Source organism: Hyla sarda, unplaced genomic scaffold (assembly GCF_029499605.1).
Source record: "Hyla sarda isolate aHylSar1 unplaced genomic scaffold, aHylSar1.hap1 scaffold_116, whole genome shotgun sequence".
Taxonomy (NCBI): domain Eukaryota; kingdom Metazoa; phylum Chordata; class Amphibia; order Anura; family Hylidae; genus Hyla; species Hyla sarda.
In genome coordinates, this window is record NW_026607781.1 from 61,610 (window position 1) to 75,521 (window position 13,912).

A 13,912-nucleotide genomic window follows, 5' to 3' on the forward strand; every position below is an offset into this window, starting at 1 on the left:
ATAGTCACCTCATGTCCGCCCGTCTATAGTCGCCTCGTGTCCGCCCGTCTATAGTCGCCTCGTGTGTCCGCCCGTCTATAGTCGCCTCGTGTGTCCGCCCGTCTATAGTCGCCTCGTGTGTCCGCCCGTCTATAGTCGCCTCGTGTCCGCCCGTCTATAGTCGCCTCGTGTCCGCCCGTCTATAGTCGCCTCATGTGTCCGCCCGTCTATAGTCGCCTCATGTCCGCCCATCTATAGTCGCCTCATGTGTCCGCCCGTCTATAGTCGCCTCATGTCCGCCCGTCTATAGTCGCCTCATGTGTCCGCCCGTCTATAGTCGCCTCGTGTCCGCCCGTCTATAGTCGCCTCGTGTCCGCCCGTCTATAGTCGCCTCGTGTCCGCCCGTCTATAGTCGCCTCGTGTCCGCCCGTCTATAGTCGCCTCGTGTCCGCCCGTCTATAGTCGCCTCGTGTCCGCCCGTCTATAGTCGCCTCGTGTCCGCCCGTCTATAGTCGCCTCGTGTCCGCCCGTCTATAGTCGCCTCGTGTCCGCCCGTCTATAGTCGCCTCGTGTCCTCCCGTCTATAGTCGCCTCGTGTCCGCCCGTCTATAGTCGCCTCGTGTCCGCCCGTCTATAGTCGTCTCGTGTCCTCCCGTCTATAGTCGCCTCGTGTCCTCCCGTCTATAGTCGCCTCGTGTCCTCCCGTCTATAGTCGCCTCGTGTCCGCCCGTCTATAGTCGCCTCGTGTCCGCCCGTCTATAGTCGCCTCATGTGTCCGCCCGTCTATAGTCGCCTCATGTGTCCGCCCGTCTATAGTCGCCTCATGTGTCCGCCCGTCTATAGTCGCCTCATGTGTCCGCCCGTCTATAGTCGCCTCATGTGTCCGCCCGTCTATAGTCGCCTCGTGTCCGCCCGTCTATAGTCGCCTCATGTGTCCGCCCGTCTATAGTCGCCTCATGTCCGCCCGTCTATAGTCGCCTCATGTCCGCCCGTCTATAGTCGCCTCATGTCCTCCCGTCTATAGTCGCCTCATGTCCGCCCGTCTATAGTCGCCTCGTGTCCGCCCGTCTATAGTCGCCTCGTGTCCGCCCGTCTATAGTCGCCTCGTGTCCGCCCGTCTATAGTCGCCTCATGTGTCCGCCCGTCTATAGTCGCCTCATGTGTCCGCCCGTCTATAGTCGCCTCATGTGTCCGCCCGTCTATAGTCGCCTCGTGTCCGCCCGTCTATAGTCGCCTCGTGTCCGCCCGTCTATAGTCGCCTCATGTGTCCGCCCGTCTATAGTCGCCTCATGTCCGCCCGTCTATAGTCGCCTCATGTCCGCCCGTCTATAGTCGCCTCATGTCCTCCCGTCTATAGTCGCCTCATGTCCTCCCGTCTATAGTCGCCTCATGTCCGCCCGTCTATAGTCGCCTCGTGTCCGCCCGTCTATAGTCGCCTCATGTGTCCGCCCGTCTATAGTCGCCTCATGTGTCCGCCCGTCTATAGTCGCCTCGTGTGTCCTCCCGTCTATAGTCGCCTCATGTCCGCCCATCTATAGTCGCCTCGTGTCCGCCCGTCTATAGTCGCCTCATGTCCTCCCGTCTATAGTCGCCTCGTGTCCGCCCGTCTATAGTCGCCTCGTGTCCGCCCGTCTATAGTCGCCTCGTGTCCGCCCGTCTATAGTCGTCTCGTGTCCTCCCGTCTATAGTCGCCTCATGTGTCCGCCCGTCTATAGTCGCCTCGTGTCCGCCCGTCTATAGTCGCCTCGTGTCCGCCCGTCTATAGTCGCCTCATGTGTCCGCCCGTCTATAGTCGCCTCATGTCCGCCCGTCTATAGTCGCCTCATGTCCGCCCGTCTATAGTCGCCTCATGTCCGCCTGTCTATAGTCACCTCATGTCCTACCGTCTATAGTCGCCTCGTGTCCGCCCGTCTATAGTCGCCTCGTGTCCGCCCGTCTATAGTCGTCTCGTGTCCTCCCGTCTATAGTCGCCTCATGTGTCCGCCCGTCTATAGTCGCCTCATGTCCGCCCGTCTATAGTCGCCTCGTGTCCGCCCGTCTATAGTCGCCTCTTGTCCGCCCGTCTATAGTCGCCTCATGTCCGCCCGTCTATAGTCGCCTCGTGTCCGCCCGTCTATAGTCGCCTCATGTGTCCGCCCGTCTATAGTCGCCTCATGTCCGCCCGTCTATAGTCGCCTCATGTCCGCCCGTCTATAGTCGCCTCGTGTCCGCCCGTCTATAGTCGCCTCATGTGTCCGCCCGTCTATAGTCGCCTCATGTCCGCCCGTCTATAGTCGCCTCGTGTCCTCCCGTCTATAGTCGCCTCGTGTCCTCCCGTCTATAGTCGCCTCATGTCCGCCCGTCTATAGTCGCCTCTTGTCCGCCCGTCTATAGTCGCCTCATGTCCGCCCGTCTATAGTCGCCTCGTGTCCGCCCGTCTATAGTCGCCTCATGTGTCCGCCCGTCTATAGTCGCCTCATGTCCGCCCGTCTATAGTCGCCTCATGTCCGCCCGTCTATAGTCGCCTCTTGTCCGCCCGTCTATAGTCGCCTCATGTCCGCCCGTCTATAGTCGCCTCGTGTCCGCCCGTCTATAGTCGCCTCATGTGTCCGCCCGTCTATAGTCGCCTCGTGTCCGCCCGTCTATAGTCGCCTCATGTCCGCCCGTCTATAGTCGCCTCATGTCCGCCCGTCTATAGTCGATCCAACATGTGACGTCCCTGACCGCCGCGGACCTGTAGAATAATCAATAAACACCTCCTGGAAATGTTACATCACAACAACACAGTAAACAGTAACACACAAGCAGGAATAGCGCTGTCTCTGAACCTGTATACTGTGGCGCATGTAAGGTAAGTCCGTGCTCCACAAACACACACGTTCACACACACTCAGGGAGACGCTATCATGGAGTCATTGTTTGGGTTCTTTGGATATTGTACATGTATGAGACATCCAAAGGAAACTACAAGTTGATGATGATGATGATGCACAAATATACGCAGGATACTGTATGTGTGAATAGACCCTTAATAGTGACATTAGTAATTTAGTGTCATACAGTAATGGACATGATTACCAAGGATCTGTGCTTGTGTTGGTGCTAAATTCCCGTGTCCTGTGTCCCCCATCATGCTGCTGCTTTGTTTGTGTGAATTAACAATTTCCTGTTGGAGTTCCCTCCCTTCATCTACAATCCTCAGGATCCTTTGTTTCTAGGTGGGAGGTCACTTATTTCCCTCCCACATATCTGTTGCCCCACCCATTGCAGCACAGCTAAGCTTCCTTCCATGCTGTGCTTGAACCTACAACTCCCTGCAGCCCTGTGGAGAATGATCTCCCTCCACCAAGCGGTTGCTCCACCCATTGAAGCACAGACATGCCCCCCCTCTGATCACCTGACTAGTGATGTAATGTCTCGGGCTGCACTGCAACCTGGGAAAACCTGAGACAACACTGATTTTGTATGCTGCCAAAAATGATCGGGGGAAAGATCACATAAGAATTGCGAGACCATCACACACAGGTACAGACACTATGTTATGGATGACACTAACTTTACAGCCCCTGTAGCTTATTCCCAGAATCCCCCTTAAATGGTGAAGAGAATGAAATTGTTGTAATAACAGAAATGAGACATTAAAGGGGTATTCCAGGAAAAAAACTTTTTTATATATATCAACTGGCTCCAGAAAGTTAAACAGATTTGTAAATTACTTCTATTAAAAAATCTTAATCCTTTCAGTACTTATGAGCTTCCGAAGTTAAGGTTGTTCTTTTCTGTCTAAGTGCTCTCTGATGACACGTGTCTCGGGAACCGCCCAGTTTAGAAGCAAATCCCCATAGCAAACCTCTTCTAAACTGGGCGGTTCCCGAGACACGTGTCATGAGAGAGGATTTAGACAGAAAAGAACAACCTTAACTTCGGAAGCTCATAAGTACTGAAAGGATTAAGATTTTTTAATAGAAGTAATTTACAAATCTGTTTAACTTTCTGGAGCCAGTTGATATATATAAAAAAGTTTTTTTCCTGGATAACCCCTTTAAGGATCTGGTATCTACAGAGAACAGAGAAAAGTCTCAGAGCCGGAGCCGTCACCAGATCTCATCGCGGTGACACCATTATCGCCATGGAAACAAATGATTGAATATCTGAATCCGGAGATTATGTAGAACAACCAGAACTTCTCTTATTTCCTTCCCCAAATATTCGGCAGCTCTGAACGTCATCCGGCGAAATCTTCTCCTCCGTGCGTCACATCAAAGAGGAACTAAGATAACGTAGACGATAATACCGCAATAAAATGCTCCAAAAAGGTGGAACTGCCGAAACGTCACGAAACTGACACAATGAGATGACAGCTGCAACCAGGCGTCGCTACAGGACAGACAAGCCAAGCAATGCTTGGGGCCCCGAACAGAGCCGGTGCTTGCTGTCCTCCTGCCTCTGTCCCGGATCGGCAGCTCGCCCTGGCAGCCGGCCGGACCAGCAATGCGAGAGCCTGGAGCGGGAGGCGAGACTAAAGCTCCTATTTTTGTGTCTGGCTCACCTGGAGATTACAGCCTGTAGGATGTCCCCGCCCCCAGTGCTGTACAGCTACGCGGTGACGCTCACGTCACGCTCCCAGAATTCAAGGGCCAGCGTTATTACGTCCTGATGCCCGCCCGAGAGCGTGACGTGCACGTAGCAGCAGCACAAGCAAGATTCTGCCCTGATTCAGCCCCTGGATTCCTCCCGGCAACTGCAGCAGCAGAGCAGGTACCATGTCACATGGGGGAAGATGAGACGGGGGTAGGGATGGGAAGGGGAGAATGTGACATGGGGGGGATAGAAATGAAACAGGGAAGATGTGAAATGGGTGGTGGACATAAAATGGGGAATAGATGTAAAATGGGGGAGATTGGACATGAAATGGGAGGATTTCACTATTTGTTTATAATATCGAAATTGCAATATTTAGGTCCATCATTGCAATCGCACAACCCTACCAGCTATGTACCTGGCTACCTAACAACCTACTTCAGTGTTTCCCAACCAGGGTGCAAAACTATGACTCCCAGCATGCCCGGAAAGCCAGAGGTTGTCTGGGTGCTGTAGTTTTGCAACAGCTGGAGGCACCATGGTTGGGGACTGTTGGGCACCATGCTCTGTTACTGAGTGGGACACCAAGGGGGGCATTATTACAGGCCAATAGAAGAGGAGAGCACTGGAAAAATGCAGAGTCTAAGAGATGAAGACATCATGGCGGTCTGAGTCAGACGGGGAAGAAAAGGAAAGAGGACGACGCTGATCAGAAAAGACGTGACCTGCGAGTTCCTTCATGTAGCTGTAATCACTTACAGTGGGGATCAAAAGTTTGGGCACCCCAGGAATAATATGTATTAATGTGCATAAAGTCTCCAAAAGGCATCAAATTACAGATTAGACCTTCTTATAATATGTCACCAAAAGTTTAATTTTATTTCCATCATTTACACTTTCATAATAACAGAAAACAAAAAATGGCGTCTGCAAAAGTTTGTGCCCCCTGTAGAGTTAATATCTTGTACTGCCCCCTTTGGCAAGTATCACAGCTTGTAAACGCTTTTTGTAGCAGCCAAGAGTCTTTCAGTTCTTGTTTGAGGTATCTTTGCACATTCTTCCTTACAAAAGTCTTCCAGTTCTTTGAGATTTCTGGGCTGTCTATCACGCACTGCACTTTTAAGGTCTATCCATAGATTTTCAATTATGTTGAGGTCAGGAGATTGTGAAGGCCATGGCAAAACCTTCAGTTTACGCCTCTTGATGTAATCCCCCGTGGATTTCGCGGTGTGTTTAGGATCATTCTCCATTTGTAGAAGCCATCCTCTCTTTAACTTCAGCTTTATCACATATGGCATCAAGTTAGCATCCAAAATTTGCTGAAATTTTATTGAATCCATTTTCCCTTCTACTCATGAGATGTTCCCTGTGCCACTGGCTGCAATACAACCCCAAAGCATGATTGATCCACCCCCATGCTTAACAGTTGGACAGAGGTTCTTTTCATTAAATTCTGTTCCCCTTCTTCTCCAAACGTACCTTTGCTCATTGCAGCCATAAAGTTCAATTTTAACCTCATCGGTCCACAGAACTGGTTTCCAAAATGCATCAGGCTTGTCTATATGTTCATTTGCAAAGTTCCAACGCTGATTTTTGTGGTGAGGACGTAGAAGAGGTTTTCTTCTGATGACTCTTCCATGAAGACCATATTTCTACAAGTATCTCTTTATAGTGGAATAGTGTACCACAACTCCAGTGTCTGCCAGATCTTTCTGGAGGGATTGTGCAGTCAAACGTGGGTTTTGAATTGTTTTTCTCACAATCCTGCGAGCTGTTCTGTCTGATATTTTTCTTGGTCTTCCAGATCTTGCTTTAACGTCCACTGTTCCTGATGACTGCCATTTCTTAATTACATTCTGAACAGAGGATATTGACATCTGAAAACGTTTTGCTATCTTCTTATAGCCTTCTCCAGCTTTGTGAGCGTCAACTATTTTCAGTTTCAGATTTCTAGACAAGTGCTTAGAAGAACCCGTGGTGCTGATTGTTGGGGCAAGGTCAGATGAGTCTGGGCATTTATAACCTTTGAGATTGACATCACGTGGTCTTCCCAGATGATGACTGAGAACAATCCATGACACTGGCAGGTCTCTGCTTTGTAAAGGGGGCAGTGCATGCTATAAATTCTGCAGGGTGCACAAACTTTTGCAGACGCCATTTTTTGTTTTCTGTTATTATGAAAGTGTAAATGATGGAAATAAAATGTAACTTTTGGTGACATATTATAAGAATGTCTAATCTGTAATTTGATGCCTTTTGGAGATTTTTCCATCTTTCCTTGGCTTCTTTATGCACATTAATACAAATTTTTACCTGAGGGGCCCAAACTTTTCATCCCCACTGTATATAGGGTATATATCCTGTGTTACCTCTATATGCTCCTGTTTATAATCTTTTTTGCGTGTGTAAGGTCTATTTTGTCTATTTTGCTTGGGGCCCCCAAATTCCTTAAAACGGCCCTGGCTGCAACCTATTCCAGCCGTGACTGCGTTTGTTACATTGTGTCAGGATTGGCCACCAGTTCTCCGCTTCACTTTGATACAATATGAGGGGATATAGATTATACACCGTCCCCCCAGAGGCTATAGATTATACACCGTCCCCCCAGAGGATATAGATTATACACCGTCCCCCCAGAGGCTATAGATTATACACCGTCCCCCCAGAGGATATAGATTATACACCGTCCCCCCAGAGGCTATAGATTATACACCGTCCCCCCAGAGGCTATAGATTATACACCGTCCCCCCAGAGGCTATAGATTATACACCGTCCCCCCAGAGGCTATAGATTATATACCATACACAGACGCTAAACCTCATACACCGACACTAAACCTCATACACCGACACTAAACCTCATACACCGACACTAAACCTTATACACCGACACTAAACCTTATACACCGACACTAAACCCCATACACCGACACTAAACCTCATACACCGACACTAAACCCCATACACCGACACTAAACCTTATACACCGGCACTAAACCTCATACACCGGCACTAAACCTTATACACCGACACTAAACCTCATACACCGACACTAAACCTCATACACCGACACTAAACCTCATACACCGACACTAAACCTTATACACTAAACCTCATACACCGACACTAAACCTTATACACCGACACTAAACCCCATACACCGACACTAAACCTCATACACCGACACTAAACCCCATACACCGACACTAAACCTTATACACCGGCACTAAACCTCATTCACCGGCACTAAACCTTATACACCGACACTAAACCTCATACACCGACACTAAACCTCATACACCGACACTAAACCTTATACACTAAACCTCATACACCGACACTAAACCTTATACACCGACACTAAACCTCATACACCGACACTAAACCTCATACACCGACACTAAACCTTATACACCGACACTAAACCTTATACACCGACACTAAACCTCATACACCGACACTAAACCTTATACACCGACACTAAACCTCATACACCGACACTAAACCTCATACACCGACACTAAACCTCATACACCGACACTAAACCTCATACACCGACACTAAACCTTATACACTAAACCTCATACACCGACACTAAACCTTATACACCGACACTAAACCTTATACACCGACACTAAACCTTATACACCGACACTAAACCTCATACACCGACACTAAACCTCATACACCGACACTAAACCTCATACACCGACACTAAACCTCATACACCGACACTAAACCTCATACACCGACACTAAACCTCATACACCGACACTAAACCTTATACACCGACACTAAATCTCATACACCGACACTAAACCTCATACACCGACACTAAACCTCATACACCGACACTAAACCTTATACACCGACACTAAACCTTATACACCGACACTAAACCTTATACACCGACACTAAATCTCATACACCGACACTAAACCTCATACACCGACACTAAACCTTATACACTAAACCTCATACACCGACACTAAACCTTATACACCGACACTAAACCTCATACACCGACACTAAACCTCATACACCGACACTAAACCTTATACACCGACACTAAACCTTATACACCGACACTAAACCTCATACACCGACACTAAACCTTATACACCGACACTAAACCTTATACACCGACACTAAACCTCATACACCGACACTAAACCTCATACACCGACACTAAACCTCATACACCGACACTAAACCTCATTCACCGGCACTAAACCTTATACACCGACACTAAACCTCATACACCGACACTAAACCTCATACACCGACACTAAACCTTATACACTAAACCTCATACACCGACACTAAACCTTATACACCGACACTAAACCTCATACACCGACACTAAACCTCATACACCGACACTAAACCTTATACACCGACACTAAACCTTATACACCGACACTAAACCTCATACACCGACACTAAACCTTATACACCGACACTAAACCTTATACACCGACACTAAACCTCATACACCGACACTAAACCTCATACACCGACACTAAACCTCATACACCGACACTAAACCTTATACACTAAACCTCATACACCGACACTAAACCTTATACACCGACACTAAACCTTATACACCGACACTAAACCTTATACACCGACACTAAACCTCATACACCGACACTAAACCTCATACACCGACACTAAACCTCATACACCGACACTAAACCTCATACACCGACACTAAACCTTATACACTAAACCTCATACACCGACACTAAACCTTATACACCGACACTAAACCTCATACACCGACACTAAACCTCATACACCGACACTAAACCTTATACACCGACACTAAACCTCATACACCGACACTAAACCTTATACACCGACACTAAACCTTATACACCGACACTAAACCTCATACACCGACACTAAACCTCATACACCGACACTAAACCTCATACACCGACACTAAACCTTATACACTAAACCTCATACACCGACACTAAACCTTATACACCGACACTAAACCTTATACACCGACACTAAACCTTATACACCGACACTAAACCTCATACACCGACACTAAACCTCATACACCGACACTAAACCTCATACACCGGCACTAAACCTTATACACCGACACTAAACCTCATACACCGACACTAAACCTCATACACCGGCACTAAACCTTATACACCGACACTAAACCTCATACACCGACACTAAACCTTATACACCGACACTAAATCTCATACACCGACACTAAACCTCATACACCGACACTAAACCTCATACACCGACACTAAACCTTATACACCGACACTAAACCTTATACACCGACACTAAACCTTATACACCGACACTAAACCTTATACACCGACACTAAACCTCATACACCGACACTAAACCTCATACACCGACACTAAACCTCATACACCGACACTAAACCTCATACACCGACACTAAACCTCATACACCGACACTAAACCTCATACACCGACACTAAACCTTATACACCGACACTAAACCTCATACACCGACACTAAACCTCATACACCGACACTAAACCTCATACACCGACACTAAACCTCATACACCGACACTAAACCTCATACACCGACACTAAACCTCATACACCGACACTAAACCTTATACACCGACACTAAACCTCATACACCGACACTAAACCTTATACACCGACACTAAACCTCATACACCGACACTAAACCTCATACACCGACACTAAACCTCATACACCGACACTAAACCTTATACACCGACACTAAACCTTATACACGGCATTTTTCAGGTACTTTTAGCTCTTTTTCTAATTTCAGGCTCCATAAACTTTTATCCGTTCCTCCTTGTGACGTTTGTGTCTGATCCTCGTAATGGAGAAAGTGACGGAGGAATAATTGTCACATGTCTAAAATCCTTCGCAAAATATGACTTTAGTGTAAAAAGATTGAAATGCTGGGAATATAAAGGCGGAGAGTGGGCGGACGGATTATACGCTCCAGCTTTAAAGACCCAGCTGAATAAACAGCGTGACGCCACCTTCCGGGATGGCGAAACACGGAGGAAGCTTCTGAGGAGAACTGAAAAGATTTTGGTTCAGAACATGAAAAATCACCTGAAGTATTTATGAGAAATAGTCATATTATACGGGGTAAAGACGGCGGCGTCAGCGCGGACGGTGATTATTTCTTCCGCGCTCAGGAACCTTCTATGTGGGTGGAAGGTTTTATATGAATCCATCCTAGATTTGGCCTCGGATGGTGCCAGGGTGGAGTCTACACAGAACATTTCAGGAAATCGTCTATGAATTTGTAGCTAAATTTGCCAAAGCCTTTGTTTATAATTCGTCTCTGTTTACAATTTCTTCTTTAGTTATTACAGACATCAGAGATGTATAAAATGTATAAAAACACCCAACAATACCGCAACACAAGGGGAGAAAAATATGACAGAAAAACACAGAGAACGATATGTCTGAATCTTTATTATAATGAGAAGAATACATTGTACCTAAACCCTGTGGGAGAGGAAAAGCAACGCTCTTCAGGTGACTGGAAAAGTAGGTGTGACGACTTGCGCTCCGGCCATTCACTCTGGCTGTGAGCGCATTGTCCCCTTCTCATCCCCAGCCGGAGGGGCTGCGATTCGCATCACGGGACCCTCCCACATGTGAATCCTAGCCCGTCACTCACCTCTGCTGCTTCCTCTCAGCTCTGGCGTGTGCCCCCGCCTCCTAGGGCGCACACACACCGGAGCACTAAGATTTAAAGGGCCAGTGCGCCCGTAATTATCCATTGCACCTGCCACACTGTTATAAGTTTCTGCACCTCCCACTTACCCCTGATGGATTTTTGTTGCCCTAGTGCCTTAGAGAAAGCATTCCTGTGAGTTGCCTTTTCTGACTTCATTGTTCTGTAACCTGACGTTGCTCCTTTGCCGCCTGCCTACTGACCTCCTGCTACGTTCCTGACTATGCTCCTGTGCCACCTGCCCTGACCTTCTGCTATCCTGACCTGGAGTTGCCGTATCCTACCTGTGCCTCGAACCTCCTCAGCCGCCTGTGTGGCCGAGTCGTGCCAGGGGCCCCAGCAGTGATAGGCTACTTGTCCTCCCTGCACTCCAGTGCAGCCATACACTCTCCATCTATATTACGGGGGAGACGTCCCGTATATTATGGGGGAGACGTCCCGTATGTTATGGGGGAGACGTCCCGTATGTTACGGGGGAGACGTCCCGTATGTTACGGGGGAGACGTCCCGTATGTTACGGGGGAGACGTCCCGTATGTTACGGGGGAGACGTCCCGTATTTTACGGGGGAGACGTCCCGTATTTTACGGGGGAGACGTCCCGTATTTTACGGGGGAGACGTCCCGTATTTTACGGGGGAGACGTCCTGTATGTGATGGGGGAGACGTCCTGTATGTGATGGGGGAGACGTCCTGTATGTGATGGGGGAGACGTCCTGTATGTGATGGGGGAGACGTCCTGTATGTGATGGGGGAGACGTCCTGTATGTGATGGGGGAGACGTCCTGTATGTGATGGGGGAGACGTCCTGTATGTGATGGGGGAGACGTCATGTATGTGATGGGGGAGACGTCCTGTATGTGATGGGGGAGACGTCCTGTATATTATGGGGGAGACGTCCTGTATGTGATGGGGGAGACGTCCTGTATATTATGGGGGAGACGTCCTGTATGTGATGGGGGAGACGTCCTGTATATTATGGGGGAGACGTCCTGTATGTGATGGGGGAGACGTCCTGTATGTGATGGGGGAGACGTCCTGTATGTGATGGGGGAGACGTCCTGTATGTGATGGAGGAGACGTCCTGTATGTGATGGGGGAGACGTCCTGTATATTATGGGGGAGACGTCCTGTATGTTATGGGGGAGACGTCATGTATATTATGGGGGAGACGTCCTGTATATTATGGGGGAGACGTCCTGTATATTATGGGGGAGACGTCCTGTATGCGATGGGGAGACGTCCTGTATGTGATGGGGGAGACGTCCTGTATATTATGGGGGAGACGTCCTGTATGTGATGGGGGAGACGTCCTGTATGTGATGGGGGAGACGTCCTGTATGTGATGGGGGAGACGTCCTGTATGTGATGGGGGAGACGTCCTGTATGTGATGGAGGAGACGTCCTGTATGTGATGGGGGAGACGTCCTGTATGTGATGGAGGAGACGTCCTGTATATTATGGGGGAGACGTCCTGTATATTATGGGGGAGACGTCCTGTATATTATGGGGGAGACGTCCTGTATGTGATGGGGGAGACGTCCTGTATGTGATGGGGGAGACGTCCTGTATGTGATGGGGGAGACGTCCTGTATGTTATGGGGGAGACGTCCTGTATATTATGGGGGAGACGTCCTGTATATTATGGGGGAGACGTCCTGTATGCGATGGGGAGACGTCCTGTATGCGATGAGGGAGACGTCCTGTATATTATGGGGGAGACGTCCTGTATGTGATGGGGGAGACGTCCTGTATATTATGGGGGAGACGTCCTGTATGTGATGGGGGAGACGTCCTGTATGTGATGGGGGAGACGTCCTGTATATTATGGGGGAGACGTCCTGTATATTATGGGGGAGACGTCCTGTATGTGATGGGGGAGACGTCCTGTATATTATGGGGGAGACGTCCTGTATATTATGGGGGAGACGTCCTGTATATTATGGGGGAGACGTCCTGTATGTGATGTCGGTGAATACAACATCGACTAAAGAAAAACACCAGAGAAATGACAATAAGTTTCGGTGATGGATTCCCAGCTGTCCAAACAGTGGAGTGTGTGCTCAGCCGGCGTCATCCTGATAAAGCGAAGAGCGGGGGTGGGGGAGTTGGTGGCGGAGGGCGATACGTATACATCCTAATAAAGTGTATATAGACAATCAGCTTTTGTGTGGCTGTCATTTACTTAGACACCTACTCTCTGATGTCGTCACCAATACCCCCCCTCCCCCAATACAACGATGGGAACAGTCTATTCTCTATTCCTAAGATTTTTCTGCTTCCGGTCGGGCGGCTCAGTTTGGGTCACAGAACTCAATAATTTCATAATAGGAGGTTGTGATTCTGCGGGGCCACGAGCAGCGATGACCCAATGTGACTGAAATCCGTGGCCTAAAGTCTCCTGACCGCTCCGCCTATATGATGGACGTGGTCATTTTCCGTCAGGATGTTTTTTGACATTGTCTGATGATAGGATTATCGGGGACCATGGAAATTTACTCCTCATAAAATAACATTCTGCATCGGTATCTCTGATGAGAGAATAATGTATTATAAAAGGAAACGCCAAACTATGGTAACTGACTTAAAGGGGTCATCCGGTGTTTTAGAAAATCTAATATGGTGC